This window comes from Herpailurus yagouaroundi, unplaced genomic scaffold (genome assembly GCF_014898765.1).
Source record: "Herpailurus yagouaroundi ecotype Mexico unplaced genomic scaffold, PumYag 162, whole genome shotgun sequence".
NCBI lineage: Eukaryota > Metazoa > Chordata > Mammalia > Carnivora > Felidae > Herpailurus > Herpailurus yagouaroundi.
In genome coordinates, this window is record NW_024412403.1 from 16,223,864 (window position 1) to 16,244,127 (window position 20,264).

At 40.8% G+C, this 20,264-nt stretch overlaps 1 protein-coding gene across 1 annotated transcript in view; it reads right to left on the reverse strand.

Moving 5' to 3' along the window:
* Nucleotides 1-12,975: 12,975 nt before the first annotated feature.
* HEMK2 (HemK methyltransferase 2, ETF1 glutamine and histone H4 lysine) overlaps nucleotides 12,976-20,264 on the reverse strand; it is a 21,751-nt gene continuing 14,462 nt past the window's right edge. Inside the window, exon 8 of the mRNA XM_040484113.1 lies at nucleotides 12,976-13,952. The gene's annotated coding sequence lies outside the window, so the exon portion shown is untranslated. The remainder of the gene's footprint in view (nucleotides 13,953-20,264) is intronic.

The following is a 20,264-nucleotide window of genomic DNA, read 5'->3' on the forward strand; positions in this document are numbered from 1 at the left end:
AGGGCCATTAGGTGCTATAGGTTAGAAACAAGATAATGAGGTTCCAGATGCTGAGCTGATGTTGTAATGGGGTCTTTGGAGGGCTTCACATGATCAACAGAATGCAGCAGAGGTGATGTTATGTTACTTCTGAGATAAAGCTATGGAAGATCTCAGCTTCCATCTTGGTCTCTCACTCTCAGATTCTTTGCTCTGGGAGAATCCATGCTGTGAGCAGCCTTTGGAGAGGTCCAAAGCCAAGGAACTGAATTGTGCTAACAACCATATGAATGATTTCGGAAGTGGATCATTGATGCCCATTTGAGTCTTCACATAACTGCAGCCTTAGCTGAACACTTTATTATAACCTCAGAGACCCTGAGCCTCAATCACCCAGCTAAATTGCTCTCAAATTTCTGACCCTCCAAAATAAATATTCGTTGTTTTATGCTGCTATTTGGTGGTGGTGGTGGCACTTTGTTATGCAGGAATAAATAACTATAATGAAAACATGAACATTAATGTAGTCACCAGTCAGCTTAAAAAAAAAATTAACAATGTTTGAAGCCTCATACCTCATGTGCGCATCTAATTCAATCTGCATCTCTCAGGCTGAGGCTGGAGCAAGTTCTCTGCTTTCAAAGGCTCATGTGATTAGAGTCTGTCCACCCAGGTGACCTAAGATAGCCTCCCTATGTTAAGGTCCATATCTTTACAACTGTAAAGTCCCCATGTAATGTAATATCCATGGGTTCCAGGGAGTAGGGGGCATGGACACCATTCTGCCTACCATATGTATGTATATATCTCTAAGCAATACATAAATGAATTTTTTTACTACTAAATATCTTTTGATATATATTGCAACCTGAGTTTTCTGTTTAATATTTTGTGCAATTTATTTATGTTGACAAATAATTCACTCATTTTCACTTATATATTCCACTATTAATTTATCCATTTTTTGGACCAGTTAATTTGGTCAAGGTTGCTTCCGGCTTTTCCTATTATGGATAATGTTTTTGTATTTTGTTGTTGCTGTAAAATATTTTTGTATATGCCCACTGGTGTTCTAGTATCAATATCTAGAAGTGGAGTTTCTAGATAATACAGTATTATTATCTTTCACCCTACTTGATAATGCCAAATTGCTTTGTAGAAAATTTGAGCCAGTTTACATTCTAACAGCAGTAAGTGTTCCATGTCGCATATCTTCACTGATACTTGGGATTGTCAGACTTCTTAGTTTTCTAAAATGAGATCCCATTTGAGTCGTGATTTGCATTTTCCTAATAATATGGTAATATTATGGTAATTTTCCCCTATTGTCATTTAAGCATTTTTTATTAAAATTTTTTTAAGTTTTATTTATTTTTAGAGAGAGATAGAGAGCATGAGCAATGGAGGGGCAGAGAGAGGGAGGGAGAGAATCCCAAGCAGGGTCTGCACTATCAGTGCAGAGTCCAATGTGGGGCTAGAACACATGAACCACAAGATCCTAACCTGAGCTGAAATCCAAGAGTTGGATACTTAACCACCTGAGCCACCCAGTCATCCCTCAAGTCTTCCTATTCTTGAACATTCTTGAGTAACCCCTCTAAGTCCTTAAAATGTCTTTTAATCAAATTTTTAAAATGTACGCATGCTAGTCTTGTGTGTACATTAGATTCACTTCACAGTGACTATTTTTTCATTGTAAATGGTTTTATTAAAACAAGTTTTCTTCTTTTGGTGAACTAGTGCATAGAAATACAAATAAGTTTTGAGTATTGATCTTATAGGCAACCACTTTCCTAAGCTCTTTATTATTTTTTTTTAATGTTTATCTTTGAGAGAGAGAGAGAGAGAAACAGAGCATTAGTGGGAGAGGGACAAAGAGAGAGAGAGACACAGAATCTGAAGCAGGCTCCAGGCTCTGGGCTGTCAGCACAGAGCTCGATGCGAGGCTCAAACTCACAAACTGTGAGATCAAGACCTGAGCCAAAGTTGGATGCTCAACCGAGCCACCCCACTAAGCTCTTTATTATTGCTAAAATTTTCTCTGTAGCTTTTTTGGGGTTTGCTTGGTAACTGATCATATCACCTGCTAATAATCTCAATTTTGTTCGTTTCCTATCCTTTTTCATTTATTTTTCTTATTTTGCTGGCTGGAACTTCCAGTGGCAGTGTTGAATAGGAGTGGTGATAGGTGGCATCTTTGTCTTGTTCTTGATTTTTAAAGGGGATATTTCCAGAGTTTCTCCTCAAGAATATTTGTCGTAATTTTTGGTATAAAGGTCAAATCAGGTTAAGGAAGTTCTTACTCATCCTAGTTTTCTAAGAGTATTAAATTTAAAAAAACCTTTTTTCCACATCTGTTGAGGTGATAATGTGGTGGGGGATTTGGGGCCTTTAATCTATTAGAATGATAAATGGAATTTATAGATTTTTCTATTAAACCATGCCTACACTCCTGGGATAAATTCAACTTGGTCATGGTGTATCATCTGTTTTATATATACTGCTAGACTTAGTTTGTTGAAGTTTTATTTTTTTTTATACGATCCTTATCTGGTTTTATTATTAAGGTTATACTTGCCTCATACAATTAGTTGGGAAAGAATCATCTCTTCTTCTTGGGCATACGCTCTTGGTAACAATCTGACTGAAAACTGGCCAGTGGAATGTGAAGTGAGTTAAGCTGTTTCCAGTTCTGGTTCATAAGAATCTCCCATGCATAATCTACCATTCTTTTCTTTCCCTAACCATGTTTACTTAAAAGCTGAATGTGATAGTGGTACAAAATAGAAGAACCCTGAGTCTCTGAGTGGAACAGAGCACTCTCCACCCCCTAGACAAACATGTTACACTATAAAATGAACAAGCAATAAAAAACTTGTATTGTGTGTCACTAATAAAGAACTTGGTACATTGAAGTGGACTGCCATTTTGATAAAATCCTAAGAGATGTCATATTGGGTTAGTCATTTCGGGGTTAGGGAAAGGTGAAGAAACGATAACAGAAACCAAATAGATGGTAACCTATGTTATACTTTGGCAAAATAATGGATAAAACTGTGATTGACAACATTTAAGTACCAGCTGAGCTTTAGGAGAAGAGGTTGGTAAACTGTGACCGTAGTGTATGTTGATAGTTGACTACATTTGGCAGTGTTATAGGAAAAAACACACTGGTTTACAGGAAATAATGGAAAGTCACAGGGAGTCTAAAAATGCAAGGTACTGAATGATTGAAAAGCCTCTAGATCTCAAATAGTAAGTAATAACACAGTCTTATTAAGACTGGATCAAGAGTGCTATCTTCCCATCCAGTTTCCACCACTTAATTGAGAGAAAGGCACAGGTGTAAAGTTAAGTTACAAAGCAGGCTTGAGAACTATGCCTAGGAACAAATAAGTTGGATGTGGTGTTTGGCACAAGGGACTGTCAGCAAATGGATCAGAAACCTATTGTTTGAGGAAATCTATTGTCAAAGAAACCCAGTGTCCCCTCCCCCTTCCTCTCCCTCCCTCCACCTCCACAAAAACAAAACAAAACCCCTGTGACTCTTGAACTCTTGAATGTGCCTTAGAACAGCCCTGGGTGGGTAGAGAGCCGATGGCAAAAATTTCTTGGCCCCTAAGATGTTCTAACTATTGGAGTGTGAACAGAAGGGATGTACGCTATACCCATAAAAATCTCCCATGGGTCATCCTCCATTCTCTATCCCTTCTTCATGGTGACTTAGAGGTTATGTGCTGTATGTGACAGTGGCACCAGGTAACACCTATGTCAAATGTGGCCAAGGGGAAGCACAGACAAGGCAGGACTGAGTCACAAAGAACAACACAGGAGACTTCTCCCCAGAGACACAGCTGCTAGCTACTGCTCTACCACACCCTTCCATCTCCTCTCCTTCTTGAGATGGCTAAATTAATTTTGCGGACCTTGGCAATTAGGCTGGGGTCATGTTAGCGTTCTGGCCATGTCATTAAGGATGAAGTGAGGAAAGTCACTTAGAAAACCAGCCCATAAAAACCTCCCACAGGTCATCCCCCATCCTTGGAAGTTCACGTTGGAGACGGCGGTGTCACAGGAGGGGCAATTCTGGGCTCCTGCATAATTGCCTGCAACAGAGCTCTGGTGTCCCCCTCCCCCCAACCTTTCTGGACCGTGACCTGAGCAAGCAATCACTTTTATTTCATTAAGCCATACAGATTTGGAGATTGCTACAGCGTTAGCTTACCCTTGCTACTACAGGCGCTCTTTCTCGATTCTCTAGAAGAAATTGTATAAAACTGAAATCATCTTTTCTTTGGAAATTTTGAAAAACTCACCTGTAAAACCATCTGTGCCTGAACTTTTAAACTTTTTTGAGGGGGTGTTCATAATAAGCATGTAATTATTCAGGCTTCTTAGTTCTCATTAGTTTTCCTCCAAGACCAGTAGCATCAATGTCATTTGGTATGTCATTTCTTGTGGCTGCTGTAACAAATTATGATAAATGTGGTGGCTTCCCACAATTTATATTCCCTCATAGTTCTGGAGCCCCGGAGTCTGAAATCAGTTCCAAATCTGAGCCAAAATCAAGGTGACAACATGGCCATGCTTTCTCCAGAGGCCTTAGGGGAGGATCTGTTCTCACCTCTTCCAGACAAGGTTGCTGCTGGCATTCCAGGCACTCTGATCTCTGCCTCCATGGGCACAGAACCTTCTCCTCTCTGGTCGTATCTTCCTTTTCCTCTTGTATGGATACTTGGGACTGCATTTAGGGCCCACACGGATAATCCAGGAGTCTCCCCATCTCAAGATCCTTTAAATACATCTTTAGCCTTATAAAGTAACATTCACCCTTCCATCTAGGTACTAATTTGCAGGTTCCAGGGATTACAGCCTGATATCTTTGGGGACAATTATTTAAATCTACCACACCTGGGAACTTGTTAGGATACAAATCTCAAATCGTGGTGAATAAGAAACTCCAACGGTGTTTTAACAGGAATCTTGTGGTTTAACAAGGCTCCCAGGTGATTCCAGGTGAGCGCTGAAGTTTGAGAACCATTGCTCTAGGATGTTGTCCATTTCATCTCCATTTAAAAATTATTGGCATCAGGGCACCTGGGTGGCTCAGTAGGTTGAGCATCCGACTTCGGCTCAGGTCATGATCTCACAGTTCACAAGTTTGAGCCTGGCATCGGGCCCTGTGCTGACAGCTCAGAGCCTGGAGCCTGCTTCGGATTCTGTGTCTCCCTCTCTCTCTGCCCCTTCCCTGCCTCACACTATGTCTCTCAAAAAACAAATAATAGAAGAAAAACTTACTGGCATCAAAGTGTTCATAATATCATCTTCTCATTTGTGCCTTTTCTTTGTATCAATATAAACAGATTTTCATCTGTTCAAATTTCACCTTTTGACATTTATGTCTATTAAAATTGATTTTTGTACTTATCTTTATTATAGTTCCCATTTTCTACCTGAACTTATTCTAAATTATCAAACTGGATACTTAGTATATTAATTCTGAGTGTTTCTTTCTCTTTCTTTCTTTCTTTCTTTCTTTCTCTCTCGGTCTCTTTTTTCTTTTCCTTTCCTCTCCTCTCCTCTTTTCTTTTTTCTTTTCTCTTTCCTTCCCTTCCCTTCCCTTTCCTCCCCTCCCCTCCCCTCCTTTTTTCTTCCCTTCCCTCCCCTCCCCTCCTCTTTTCTTTTCTTTTAAATAAGCACTTAATGGGGAGCCTTGGTGGCTCAGTTGGTTGAGCATCTGACCTCAGCTCAGGTCATGATCTCACAGTTTGTAGGTTCAAGCCTGCGTCAGGCTCTGTGCTGACAGCGGGGAGCCTGGAGCCTGCCTTGGATTCTGTGTCTGCCACTCTCCCCCTTGCACTCTTTCTCTCAAAATTAGATGAACATTAAAATAAATTTTCTTAAGCACTTAAGGCTGTAAATTTCCTTCTCAGTTTTACTTCCACTGCATTCCCTAAATTCTGATACTGAAATTTTCTCATCATTCAGTAATTTAAAAAGTGCCCATTATTGTTTGACCTATGAATTATTCAGAAGCAGATTTTAAATTTTGCAAATGTATGAAGTTTTATATCATTTACTTAAACATTTTAAAATGTCTATTCATTTTTGAGAGAGGGACAGAGTGCAAGAGGGGGAGGGGCAGAGACAGAGGGAGACACAGAATCCGAAGCAGGCTCCAGAGCAGCTGTAACAAAGCACCACAAAGCAGGTGCCCTGGAGCAACAGGAACGCATCCTCTCAGACTCCTGTTGGGCTAGAGATCCAAGTGAAGGTGTCAGCTGGGCCATGCTCTCTGTGAAGCCTCTATGGAAGAATCCATTCATTTTTATTTTTTTAATGTTTATTTATTGAGAGAGAGAGAGAGAGAAAGAGAGAGAACATGAGTGAGGGAGGGGCAGGGACACAGAGGGAGAGAGAGAGAATCCCAAGCAGGTTCCACGCTGTCAGCGCAGAGCCCAACTCGGGGCTCAATCTCACCATGAGATCATGACCTGAGCCAAAACAAGAATTGGCCACTCAACCAACTCAGACATCCAGGTGCCCCAGGAAGAATCCTTTCTTGCTTGTAGCTTCTGGTGGTTGCTGGCAATCCTTGGCACTGCTGGGTTTGAGGACTCATCACTCCTAATTTCCACCTCATCTTCACATGGCATTTTCCATAGCTGCGTCTCTACATCCAAATTTCCCTCTTCTTACAAGCACACCAGTCATATTGGACTTAGGGCCCAATCTAACCCAGTATGATGTCCTCTTAACTTTTTTTAATTAATTAATGAAATTTATTGTCAAATTGGTTTCCATAACAACACCCAGTGCTCATCCCAACAGGTGCCCTCCTCAGTGCCCATCACCCACTTTCCCCTCCCCTCCACCCCCCCATCAACCCTCAGTTTATTCTCAGTATTTGAGAGTCTCTTATGGTTTGCCTCCTTCCCTCTCTGTAACTTTTTTTTCCCCCTTCTCCTCCCCCTTGGTCTTCTGTTGAGTGTCTCAGGATCCACATATGAGTGAAAACATATGGTATCTGTCTTTCTCTGCCTGATTTATTTCACTTAGCATAACACTCTCCAGTTCCATCCAAGTTGCTACAAATGGCCAGATTTCATTCTTTCTCATTGCCAAGTAGTATTCCATTGTATATATAAACCACATCTTCTTTATCCATTCATCAGTTGATGGACATTTAGGCTCTTTCCATAATTTGGGTATTGTTGAAAGTGCTGCTATAAACATTGGGGTACAAGTGCCCCTATGCATCAGAACTCCTGTATCCCTTGGGTAAATTCCTAGCAGTGCTATTGCTGGGTCATAGTGTAGAACTATTTTTAATTTTTTGAGGAACCTCCACACTGTTTTCCAGAGCGGCTGCACCAGTTTGCATTCCCACCAACAGTGCAAGAGTGTTCCCGTTTCTCCACATCCTCTCCAGCATCTATAGTCTCCTGATTTGTTCATTTTGGCCACTCTGACTGGTGTGAGGTGATATCTGAGTGTGGTTTTGATTTGTATTTCCCTGATGAGGAGCAATGTTGAGCATCTTTTCATGTGCCTGTTGGCCATCTGGATGTCTTCTTTAGAGAAGTGTCTATTCATGTTTTCTGCCCATTTCTTCACTGGATTATTTGTTTTTTCGGGTGTGGAGTTTGGTGAGCTCTTTATAGATTTTGGATACTAGCCCTTTGTCCGATATGTCATTTGCAAATATCTTTTCCCATTCTGTTGGTTGCCTTTTAGTTTTGTTGATTGTTTCCTTTGCAATGCAGAAGCTTTTTATCTTCATGAGGTCCCAATAGTTCATTTTTGCTGTTGTTTCCCTTTCCTCTGGAGACATGTCAAGTAAGAAGTTGCTGTGTCAGAGGTCAAAGAGGTTTTTGCCTGTTTTTCCTCTAGGATTTTGATGGTTTCCTGTCTCACATTCAGGTCTTCATCCATTTTAAGTTTATCTTTGGGAATGGTATCAGAAAGTGGTCTAGTTTCATTCTTCTGCATGTTGCTGTCCAGTTCTTCCAGCACCATTTGTTAAAGAGACTGTCTTTTTTCCATTGGATATTCTTTCCTGCTTTGTCAAAGATTAGTTGGCTAGAAATTTGTGGGTCAAATTCTGGACTCTATATTCTATTCCAATGGTCTATGTGTCTGTTTTTGTGCCAGTACCAGACTGTCGTGATGATGACAGCTTTGTGGTAGAGGCTAAAGTCGGGGATTGTGATGCCTCCCGCTTGGGTTTTCTTCTTCAATATTACTTTGGCTATTCGGGATCTTTTGTGGTTCCATACAAATCTTAGGATTGCTTGTTCTAGCTTTGAGAAGAATGCTGGTGCAATTTTGATTGGGATTGAATTGAATGTGTAGATAGCTTTGGGTAGTATTGACATTTTAACAATATTTATTCTTCCAATCCATGAGCATGGAATGTTTTTCCATTTCTTTGTATCTTCTTCAATTTCCTTCATAAGCTTTCTATAGTTTTCAGCATAGAGATCTTTTACATCTTTGGTTAGGTTTATTCCTAGGTATTTTATTATTCTTGGTGCAATTGTGAATGGGATCAGTTTCTTTATTTGTCTTTCTGTTGCTTCATTAGTGTATAAGAATGCAACTGATTTCTGTACATTAATTTTGTATGCTGAGACTTTGCTGAATTCATGCATCAGTTCTAGCAGACTTTTGATGGAGTCTATCGGGTTTTCCATGTCATCTGCAAAAAGTGAAAGCTTGACTTCATCTTCGCCAATTTTGATGCCTTTGATTTCCTTTTGTTGTCTGATTGCTCGTGCTAGAACTTCCAACACTATGTTAAACAACAGCAGTGAGAGTGGACATCCCTGTTGTGTTCCTGATTGCAGGGATAAAGCTCTCAGGCTTTCCCTATTAAGGATGATATTAGCTGTGGGCTTTTCATAAATGGTTTTTATGATGTTTATGTTCCTTCTATCCCGACTTTCTTGAGGGATTTTATTAAGAACGGATGGTTTATTTTGTCAAATGCTTTTTCTGCATCGATTGACAGGATCATATGGTTCTTATCTTTTCTTTTATTAATGTGATGTATCACACTGATTGATTTGCGAACACTGAACCAGTCCTGCAGCCCAGGAATAAATCCCACTTGATCATGGTGAATAATTCTTTTTATATGCTGTTGAATTCAATTTGGTAGTATCTTGTTGAGAATTTCTGCATCCATATTCATCAGGGATATTGGCCTGTAGTTCTCTTTTTTTTTTTTTTAATTTTTTTTTCAACGTTTTTATTTATTTTTGGGACAGAGAGAGACAGAGCATGAACGGGGGAGGGGCAGAGAGAGAGGGAGACACAGAATCGGAAACAGGCTCCAGGCTCCGAGCCATCAGCCCAGAGCCTGACGCGGGGCTCGAACTCACGGACCGCGAGATCGTGACCTGGCTGAAGCCGGACGCTTAACCAACTGCGCCACCCAGGCGCCCCTGTAGTTCTCTTTTTTTTGGGTCTCTGTCTCGTTTGGGAATCAAAGTAATGCTGGCTTCATAGAATGAGTCTGGAAGTTTTCCTTCCCTTTCTATTTTTTTGGAACATCTTGAGAAGGATAGGTATTATCTCTGCTTTAAATGTCTGGTAGAATTCCCCAGGGAAGCTATCTGGTCTTGTACTCTTATTTGTTGGGAGATTTTTGATAACTGATTCAATTTCTTCACTGGTTATGGGTCTGTTCAAATTTTCTATTTCTTCCTGTTGGAGTTTTAGAAGTGAGTGGGTGCTTAGGAATTTGTCCATTTCTTCCAGGTATTCCAGTTTGTGACATATCATTTTTCGTAGTATTTCCTGATAATTTCTTGTATTTCTGAGGGATTGGTTGTATTAATTCCATTTTCATTCATGAGTTTATCTATTTGGGTCCTCTCCCTTTTCTTTTTGAGAAGCCTGTCTAGAGGTTTATCAATTTTGTTTATTTTTTTCAACAAACCAACTCTTGGTTTCATTGATCTGCTCTACAGTTTTTCCAGATTCTATATTGTTTATTCCTGCTCTGATCTTTATTATTTCTCTTCTTCTGCTGGGTTTGGGGTGTCTTTGCTGTTCTGCTTCTATTTCCTTTAGGTGTGCTATTAGATTTTGTATTTGGGATTTTTCATGTTTTTTGAGATAGGCCTGGATTGCAATGTATTTTCCTCTCAGGAATGCCTTCGCTGCATCCCAAAGCATTTGGATTGTTGTATTTTCATTTTCATTTGTTTGCATATATTTTTAAATTTCTTCTCTAATTGCCTGGTTGACCCATTCATTTGTTAGTAGGATGTTCTTTAATCTCCGTGCTTTTGGAGGTTTTCCAGACTTTTTCCTGTGGTTGATTTCAAGTTTCATAGTATTGTGATCTGAAAGTGTGCATGGTATGATCTCAATTCTTTTATATTTATGAAGGGCTGTTTTGTGACCCAGTAAGTGGTCTATCTTGGAGAATGTTCCTTGTGCACTCGAGAAGAAAGTATATTCCGTTGCTTTGGGATGCAGCATTCTAAATATATCTGTCAAGTCTATCTGATCCAATGTATCATTCAGGGTCCTTGTTTCTTTATTCTCTGTCTAGATGTTCTATCCATTGTTGTAAGTGGAATATTAAAGTCCCCTGCAATTACTACATTCTTATCAATGAGGTTGCTTATGTTTATGTGTTTATGACTAATTGTTTTATATATTTGGGTGTTTCCGAATTCGGTGTATAGACATTTTATAATTGTTAGCACTTCCTGATGGATAGACCCTGTAATTATTATATAATGCCCTTCTTCATCTCTTGTTACAGCCTTTAACTTAAAGTCTAGTTTGTCTGATATAAGTATGGCTACTCCAGCTTTCTTTTGACTTTCACTAGCATGATAGATAGTTCTCCATCCCCTCACTTTCAATCTGAAGGTGTCCTCAGGTCTAAAATGAGTCTTTTGTAGACAGCAAATAGATGGGTCTTGGTGTTTTTTTTTATCCATTTGGATACCTATGTCTTTTGGTTGGAGCATTTAGTCCATTTACATTCAGTGTTATTATTGAAAGATATGGGTTTAGAGTCATTGTGTTGTCTGTAGGCTTCATGCTTGTAGAGATGTCTCTGGTCCTTTGCGGTCCTTGCAACATTTCACTCACAGAGTCCCCCTTAGGATCTCTTGTAGGGCTGGTTTAGTGGTGATGAATTCATTCAGTTTTTGTTTGTTTGGGAAAACCTTTATCTCTCCTTCTATCCTGAATGACAGACTTGCTGGGTAAAGGATTCTTGGCTGCATGTTTTTCTCTGTTCATCACATTGAAGATTTCCTGCCTTTCCTTTCTGGCCTGCCAAGTTTCAGTAGATAGGTCTGCTACTACCCTTATGTGTCTACCTTTGTATGTTAAGACCCGTTTATTCCTAGCTGCTTTCAGAATTCTATCTTTATCCTTGTATTTTGCCAGTTTCACTATGATATGTTGTGCAGATCGATTCAAGTTACATCTGAAGGGAGTTCTCTGTGCCTCTTGGATTTCAATGCCTGTTTCCTCCCCCAGATCAGGGAAATTCTCAGCTATGATTTGTTCAAGTACATGTTCAACCCCTGTCTCTCTCTTCTTTTTCTTCTGGAATGCCTTTGATATGGATATTGTTCCGTTTGACAGCATCACTTAGTTCTCGAATTCTCCTCTCATACTCCTGGATTTTTTTATCTTTTTCTCAGCTTCCTCTTTTTCCATAATTTTATCTTCTAATTCACCTCTTCTCCCCTCTGCCTCTTCAATCCATGCTGTGGCTGCCTCCATTTTATTTTGTACCTCATTGATAGCATTTTTAATTCATCATGACTATTTTTTAGTCCCTTGATCTCTGTAACAATAAATTCTCGGCAGTCCTCTATGCTTTTTTCAAGCCCAGCAATTAATTTTATGACTATTACTCTAAATTCTTGTTCTGTTATATTGCTTAAATCGGTTTTGATCAATTTATTAGCTGTCGCTACTTCCTGGAATTTCTGTTGAGAATTCTTCCATTTTGTCATTTTGGCTAGTTTTCTGTCCCTTACACGTTTTAAAAGCTTGTTGTGTGCTCTGCACCTGTGAGCAATGCTATATTAAAGGAAGGTCATACACTGTCCTGGGCCTGGCCCTTCAGGAGGTGTTTTCTCGGGGATTGTTACTTGCTCTCTGTTGTTGTGACTTTGGTTATTTTATTACCCTACTCGTAGTGATATTTTGGACCCTCCACCGGATGTGCTTTGATTTGTTCCTTGGAGTATCCCTGTAAAGGAAAACAGACAGGAGACAAAAACATGCAAACACACAAATAACACAAACAAATGAACAAAAACAAAAACCTAAAGACTAAAAACAAAAAACCCCCAAACACCGACTACGAGTAAAGAAGAGGGTGGAGGCGGTGCTGATGGAAGAGAACATACAAAGAGAGAAATGACAGGAGCAGGGGAGAAAAGAAAAAATAAACATTGACTAGGCAGAGAGACTAAAAGTCTTGATCCAGAGAGAGAGAAAGGAAAATAAAGAAGGAGGCGGGGAAAACGAAACGAAGATACAGTTACCCAGACAGAGAAACTCTACCGCTTGATTATTCCAGAGAGAAAGGCGCGTAAAGAAGGAGGTGTAGAACATGTGTCAAGACAACTGATTAAATATGTCTGTTTAGACAGACCAATAACCAGAGTAACCAGCCTAGGGGAGGGAAGAGGTAAGGAGGAGAAATGGGCGGGTGGGTGGGGGAGAATATATCTGTATATCCAGAATTGACCTAGAGTTAATCCAGGCAATGCTGCACGGCTGGTCTGGTCGGGAGGAGGTGTCCGCAGTGTCGGTGCCCCTCGGGTGGGTAAGCAGTTACCCAGTGCAAGGGGGCGTGGTTTGGCATATTCTGAACCCACCGCTACTGTGGGTCCGGGAGTGATCCCTGAGGCCCCGCTTTGGTCGTGGTGGGGGGTGGGGAATGGAATGGTGATCCCCAGTCTCTTCTCCGTGGAGCCCACCTGGTGGACTCCGTTTGACTCGTCCTCACTGTGCAGCGGGCACAGACGGGGAGGTCCTTCTCGCTTGGCCAACTCCCCTGACCCTGCACTTGGCTACGATTCAAAGTCCCGCTCCGTGTGCTCTGACGCTGGGAAAGCGCCTCTCAGTGCGGCGATGTGTGGCCCCGGCTGGCTTTGTCTGTGCCGCCACACTTCTGGGAGGACCGACTTCTCCTACTGTGGACTCAGAGCCGCTGCCCCCGCAAGCCCCCAGGGTGGCAGACGCAGGCAGTTCTGTGCTATCGCGCAGCCCTCCAGGGAGGGAACCGCTTTCTCCAGCTGCGGACTGAGCCCCTGACCTACCACCGCACCCAGGCCCGGCTCCCCTCCTCCCCAGGGGCACGAACAGGGAGCCGGCTCCGGTCCGAAGAAAGCCCCCCAGTTAGAGATGGGATCCCTCTCAGCCTCAGTCCGAGGTCTCTCTCCTGGCCAGATAGGGTCCTGCACTTTCCCAGCCACTGTTTCTCTTCTTCCCTTTGTCTCTCTGCAAAGGGGGTCCCTCCGCTCCACGCCCACGCAGCCTTTTTTATCTCCCCCAGTTCGCAGTTACCCACCTAAACTTTTTTCCAGCTTCCCCATTTTCTTCCTGGTAGATTCAGTCTCTTTTCCTCCCAGATTCTGGTGTTCAGAGTCCTTTGGCTTCTACACTTCTTTGTTTGAGAACATAGGAAGCATGGATTCCCCCTACTTCTCCACCATGTTGGTCCCTCCTTACCTTAATGTCCTCTTAACTGGATTACATCTGCAGAGTCCCTCTTTCCAAATAAGATCGCACTGATAGGTTCTGGTTGGACATGAATTGGGAGCGGGGGTGGGGGGGGGGGTGGTGAGAACTATTCAACCCAGTACAGTCAACTATTAATGTAGCTATCTCACCTTGTGGGTTTGTCTGATGTATCTTCCTCCATCCCTCTATTTCCAGTCTTAAAATGTACTTTCACTTCAAGTCTTTTATCATCACTATAATTGAAATTAAAAAAAAAATCAATCATAATATCTATTTACATAGCTTACTTCCATTATTTGGATAATGGAGGTATTCTAAATTATATCACTTTATCTTTTTTTTTTCTTTAAATATTTTATTTTCAAGTAATCTCTGCACCCAAGATGGGGCTCGAACTCACAACCCTGAGATCAAGAGTTGCATGCTGTACTGCCTGAGCCAGCCAGGCGCCCCCTATCACTTTACCTTTGGATTTGCCCCCTTTTCTAATTTGTTTTAATTAGGATTTTTGCTTTTTAATTTGCTGCTTACCTGTCCTGTTTCTACTATTTTCATAGTTGCCCTTGAACTCTGACCATACTGTATTGGTTTCCTAGGGTTACTGGAACAAATTACCACAACTTCAGTGATTTAGAACAACAGATATTTACTCTCTCACAGTTCTGGAGGCCAGAAGTCTGAAATGGGTTTCTCTGGTCCAAGACCAAGGTGTCAGCAGGGCCTGACTCCCTTGGGCGGCCCTAGGGGAGAATCATTTCCTTGCCTTTTTTAGCTTCTAGAGCTCATTCCTTGCATTCCTTGGCTTGTGGTCCCTTGCTCCTTCTTCAAAGTCAGCAGCATGATCATAATACCCTCTCCTCTCTTGATTTAAAACCTCCCTCTTCCTGTCTTTTATAAGACACTTGTGATTCTACTCAGGGCCCATCTGGATAATCTAGGGAAATCTCCCCATCTCAAAATCCTTAATCATATCTGTGAAGTTCCTTTTGCCATATAAGGTAACATTCACAGGGCTCTAGGGATTAGAACATGGATATCTTGGGGGCTATTATTCAGCCTACCACACATGCATATCAAAATTAAGTCATATCTTTACCTCCTGAACAATAATACAAAGAGGACTTAGAATACTTTCACCCTTAACAAATGCCCTAGTTAATTTATATGCAACTGTTTTCAGTATTTTAGTTATTATTTTCAAACCACAGAAACCACACTATAATTATTAGTAGTATTTTATATAATGTTTGTTTGCATTTATATACATATTTTCCATTTTATTTGTCATCAGTAATTCTTCCATTTGAGACTTTTGGGATGTTTTTCCTTTCTCCTGAAATACGTCTTTTAAAAGTTTCTTTATTGTAGATCTCTTGTTGGTAAACTCTGTCATTTTTATCTCTAAATATTACTTTTAAAAACCATTCATTTGTGGGGCACTTGGGTGGCTCAGTCAGTTAAGTGTCTGACTCTTAGTTGTGGTTCAGGTCATGACCCCAGAGTCGTGGGACCCGGCCCCCCCCCCCCAAACCCCCATCGGGTTTTGTGATGACAGCACCAGCCTGCTTGAGATTCTCTCTCTCCTTCAGTCTCTCTCCCCCGCTTGTGTGTACTCTCTCTAAAAACAAAACAAAAAAAAACAGCAACAACAAAACTAAACCTTCATTTATGCAAGTTTTGTTGGAACAAAATAGATAGACTGTTAGTCCCAACACTTTGAGGATGTTATCCCACTAGCCTCCGGCTTTCATTTGTTGTGAGGATGTTCAAGAGATCTGTTGTTACTTTATAGTTTCTTTGTAGCAGTGTTGGCAAATATATTAAAGGGACAAATAGTAAATACTTTGTGGTTTGTGGGCCATATGGTTTCTGGGGTCTAAGCTGTAACTACTCAATTCTGTCACTAGAGGCCAAAGCAGCCCCACCCAACACATAAGTGAACTGGCATGGCTGTGTTCTAACATCTTAGTGATGAAAACGTTTGCCAGCCCCTGCTGGAGTGAGTTATACCTTCCTTTTGATTAAAGCCTTTTTTTTTAATGTTAATTTTTTATTTTTGAGAGAGAGACAGAGAGAGAGAGAAACAGAGAGAGAGAGAGAGAGAGAAACAGTATGCAAGCAGGGGAGGGGCAGGGAGAGATGGAGACACAGAATCTGAAGCAGTCTCCAGGCTCTGAGCTGTCAGCACAGAGCCCAACGCAGGGCTCGAACTCATGAACCATGAGATTATGACCTAAGCCGAAATCGGACACTTTACCAACTGAGCTATCCAGGCATCCATCCCTCCTTGATTACCTTTTAAGAGCTCTTTGCCTTTGATGTTTTGAAATGTCACTGCTATATGTCTAGCATATTTTCTTTTTGTTTGTGCTTCTAGAATCTATCTTCTTTTTTAAAAGTCAATTCTGGAAAAATATTACCCATTATCTTTCCAAATATTACCTTTCTTACATACTTTTCGGGACTCTTGTTTTGCCAGACCTTTTCATTCTATCCTTCATAATCATTATTGCTCCTTCATATTTTCCTTTGGTCTCTGTGGGTGGCACTATATGAATTTTTCTCCAGTTCACTAATTCTATTTTTAGCTATTTATCCTGTCCATGGTGGGTTTTGATGTTAGGAATTCTGCTTATCATTTTTAGAAAATAACTTCTGGAAAAACTGTTCTTATTTAAGATAAGATAAACTTGTTGGTATATATTTATCAGAAAATGCAAACGCATGTACACTGGAAGATATAAATGTGGTCACAACGGAAAAAAAAGTAGAAGGAATCCAAATGTTCAACAGAATAGATAAATTTTGATATAGTCATATGATAGAAATAATAAGGATGAATATACAAAAAATGAAAATGAACAAATCATTACCATAGACAACTTCATAGAAGAATCTCATAAAAACACTATTGAGTGAAAGAATTCATGACTCATGGACATAGATTCAAAGGAGGAAGACCTAATCTATAGTATAAGGAATGTAACAGAATTCTAAGATGGCCTGCAAGGTTCACTCCCACTGCTGTACATGCACTGTGTTATCCCCACGCTCTGACTGTGGGTAGAACTTGTGGATACGACTTGATTTCTCCCGTCATTAAGTTACATTAAATGGCAATGGGAAAAAAATTTTGCAGTTGTAATTAAGGTCCCTCAACAGTGGAGTCTGAATTAATTAATTAAAAGGAACACTGGAGTGCCTGGGTGGCTCAGTAGGTTAAGCATCTGACTTCAGCTCAGGTCATGATCTTGCGGTTCGTGGGTTTAAGCCCCGCGTGCGGCTCTGTGCTGACAGCTCAGAGCCTGGAGCCGGCTTCGGATTCTCTGTCTCCCTATCTCCCTGCCCTTCCTCCACTCATGCTCTGTCTCTTGCTCTCTTAAAAATAAACATAAAAAAAATAAAAGGGGGGTGCCTGGGTGGCTCAGTCAGTTGAATGTCCGACTCCAGCTCAGATCGTGATCTCACAGTTCATGAGTTTGAGCTCCACATCGGGCTCTGTGCTGACAGCTCAGAGCCTGGAGCCTGTTTTGGATTCTGTGCCTCCCTCTCTGCACCCACCCACTGCCCCCCATGCTCTTTCTCAAAATTAAATAAACATAAAAAAATTTTTAAAAAATAAAAGCTTCCTTTTATATAATCTTCATTATATTGGGTGAACTTGTCCTATCCAGGTGAGCCCTTTAAAAGGGCCTCTAGGCCCTCATGTAGTTTTGAAGGTAGAGAAATTCTACTGCTGGCCATAAAGAAGTAGGCATTTTGTGAACTGTGGAGGTGATTATGGTACAAAGATCTGAGAGAAGCATGTAGGTGAGAATTGTCCCTAGCGGACAGCCAGAAAACAGCAGCTTTAGTCCTACAACCACCTGAAAAAGGACCTCGAGCCCTGGATGAGATCATAGCCAGGACCAACACCTTTACTACAGCCTGGAGAGATTCGAAGCAGTGAATCCGGCTCACTATACCCACGGCCCTGACCCAAAGATACTGGGAGACAACACATTTGTGTTGTTTGACACCAACACCGGTAAAGTTACAGTCATCAGCTATGCAGAAATAAACTAACACAAAAAGCCAGACGATGGTTTCCCTTGGGGAAATCTCCCATTCATGACTGGGAATGAAATCTGGTGTAGCTTGTGGAATGCTGGTGATGTTCTGTTTCTTGATTTGGGTGTAGTATAAGTGGATGTTGACTTTATAAAAATTCATCGAACTAGACACAACATATACAGTCCATAAGGTATGTTCCACCTCAATACAAAGTTTACATAAAAAGAAAAATGAATGGGGCGCCTGGGTGGCGCAGTCGGTTAAGCGTCCGACTTCAGCCAGGTCACGATCTCGCGGTCCGTGAGTTTGAGCCCTGCGTCGGGCTCTGGGCTGATGGCTCGGAGCCTGGAGCCTGTTTCCGATTCTGTGTCTCCCTCTCTCTCTGCCCCTCCCCTGTTAATGCTGTGTCTCTCTCTGTCCCAAAAATAAATAAAAAACGGTTGAAAAAAAAATTAAAAAAAAAAAAAAAGAAAAATGAAAACAGATGGACATAGACATTGGTATGTATTATTTTGTATGTAAAGTAATTTTAGTGCATGTATGAATCAACTACACATAGGATGATTTACATTTATTCATAAAGGTTCCTAACATGGCTATATTTCTCTTCATCTGTTCCTGAGTCATTTCAGTCCTGTCCTAATTTTTCTCTTTTTTCAGTCCTGTCTCAATTTGTATTTCTTTTTCTCCCCAGAAAAAGGAATGAGGGAAAGTATGAGGGAAAAAAAAAAAAAGAACTACAACTCAATTTTGGAATGGAATATTAACAGTTTTAAAATACACTGTGTTATTTTAGGTGAGTATAAATTAACACTAATGCACTTCCATGTCTCTGTTTCTCATTTTTAAAAGTTGACTTCAATTTGTTCTTTCCAAACAGTATCTTCTTGTGAGCTTTTCTTTGATTATGTTAACTCTTTAAACACGTCAAACATTCCACAATCTGAATGTAACAATTCCACTGTTTATATTCCTTAGGTGTCCAATTCTATTAATTTTTCCTTCTGTTCTCATTGATTGTAGCTTCTCCATGATCAACAGTTTAGATCATTTTAGTTTTTTCACGGTAATGTTGCTGCCTCATATAGATATGAATTAAATCCTACGGCAGAGGGTAGCACAGACCCAGGGTCTGATTTCTCATAGATTATTACTGTTTTTCTTTTCATTCAAGGTACTAAGTTTTTTTTGTTGCTTCCCTTGGGCCAAATGATGCGGTTTTACAGGTCCTCTTTTTTCCTGTATTTAACAGCTCTTTTTAACACAAAAACAGCTGGATTTGCAACTCTCCTCCTGAAGGCTCAGGGCCATGGTTCTTACTGACCACCAGGACGTAGCATCCACTTTTCACACTATTGTTTGTAGAAATGCAGGTATTTCCCTGTCTTTAATTATTGTATTAGTCTCCTAGTCACCATGACCCTAGGAGAAATGTATTTTCTCACAGTTCTGGAGCCTGGAAGTCCCAGAGCAAAGCACCGGCAGGTTGGGTTTCTTCCGCAGTCTTTCTCCTCAGCTTGCAGACAGCTACCTTCTCACTGCATCTTGTAGGGTTTTGTTCTGTGTCCAAGCACCAACCACCGCCCGCCCCGGTGTCTCCATGTCCCTACCAGCCCCCACCCCCCGCCCTGGTGTCTCCATGTCCGGATTTCCTCTTCTTGTAGGAACCCCAGCCAGACTGGATCAGGGCCCATCCTAACAGCCTCATTTAACCGTAATCACCTCTTTAAGACCCCGTCTCCAAACACAGTCACATTCTGAAGTACTGGGGCCTAGAATGTCAACATATGAATTTTGGGGAGACACAATTTACTCCATAACAACTATACAAGTGAGGTTTTGGAGTTTTTGAAGTTATTTCTGTGTTTCTAATTTAAGCTGACAGAAGTCCTCTATGCTAATTTTAAAGTGTTTCAAACATTATCTGAAAATATTCAAGACCCCACTCCCCAAGCTCACAATAAAGTTCTCAGCTTTTCATAACCTTTTTTTTTTTTTCCCTGGGATACAAGAGATTGGCTGTAAGATTTCAGATGGCACTATTTCTGGGAAGGAGAATAGATTTTCAGATATTAGATTTAAGTAAATACTAATTTTGGCATCTTTGCTGCTTTCAGCACAAGCAAATGGAAAGAAAGCATCTGGGAATCTGACCTGTGTCTAAGTGCTGCCATACTGGCCTGACCCTTCACTACTGAGCTTCTTTGAACAAGTTATTTAATCTTTCTGAACATCAAAGGTAATTTCACTCCTTCTGTGGATTGTCCTAAGGATTAAATAAGAATACTATTTAAAACAGTAGTTCTAAAATTTGGTGGGCTACCTTAAGTAACAGGGGGAAGCACATTTTATTTTTTTTTTATTATTATTATTATTTTTTAATTTTTTTTTTCAACGTTTATTTTTATTTTTGGGACAGAGAGAGACAGAGCATGAACGGGGGAGGGGCAGAGAGAGAGGGAGACACAGAATCGGAAACAGGCTCCAGGCTC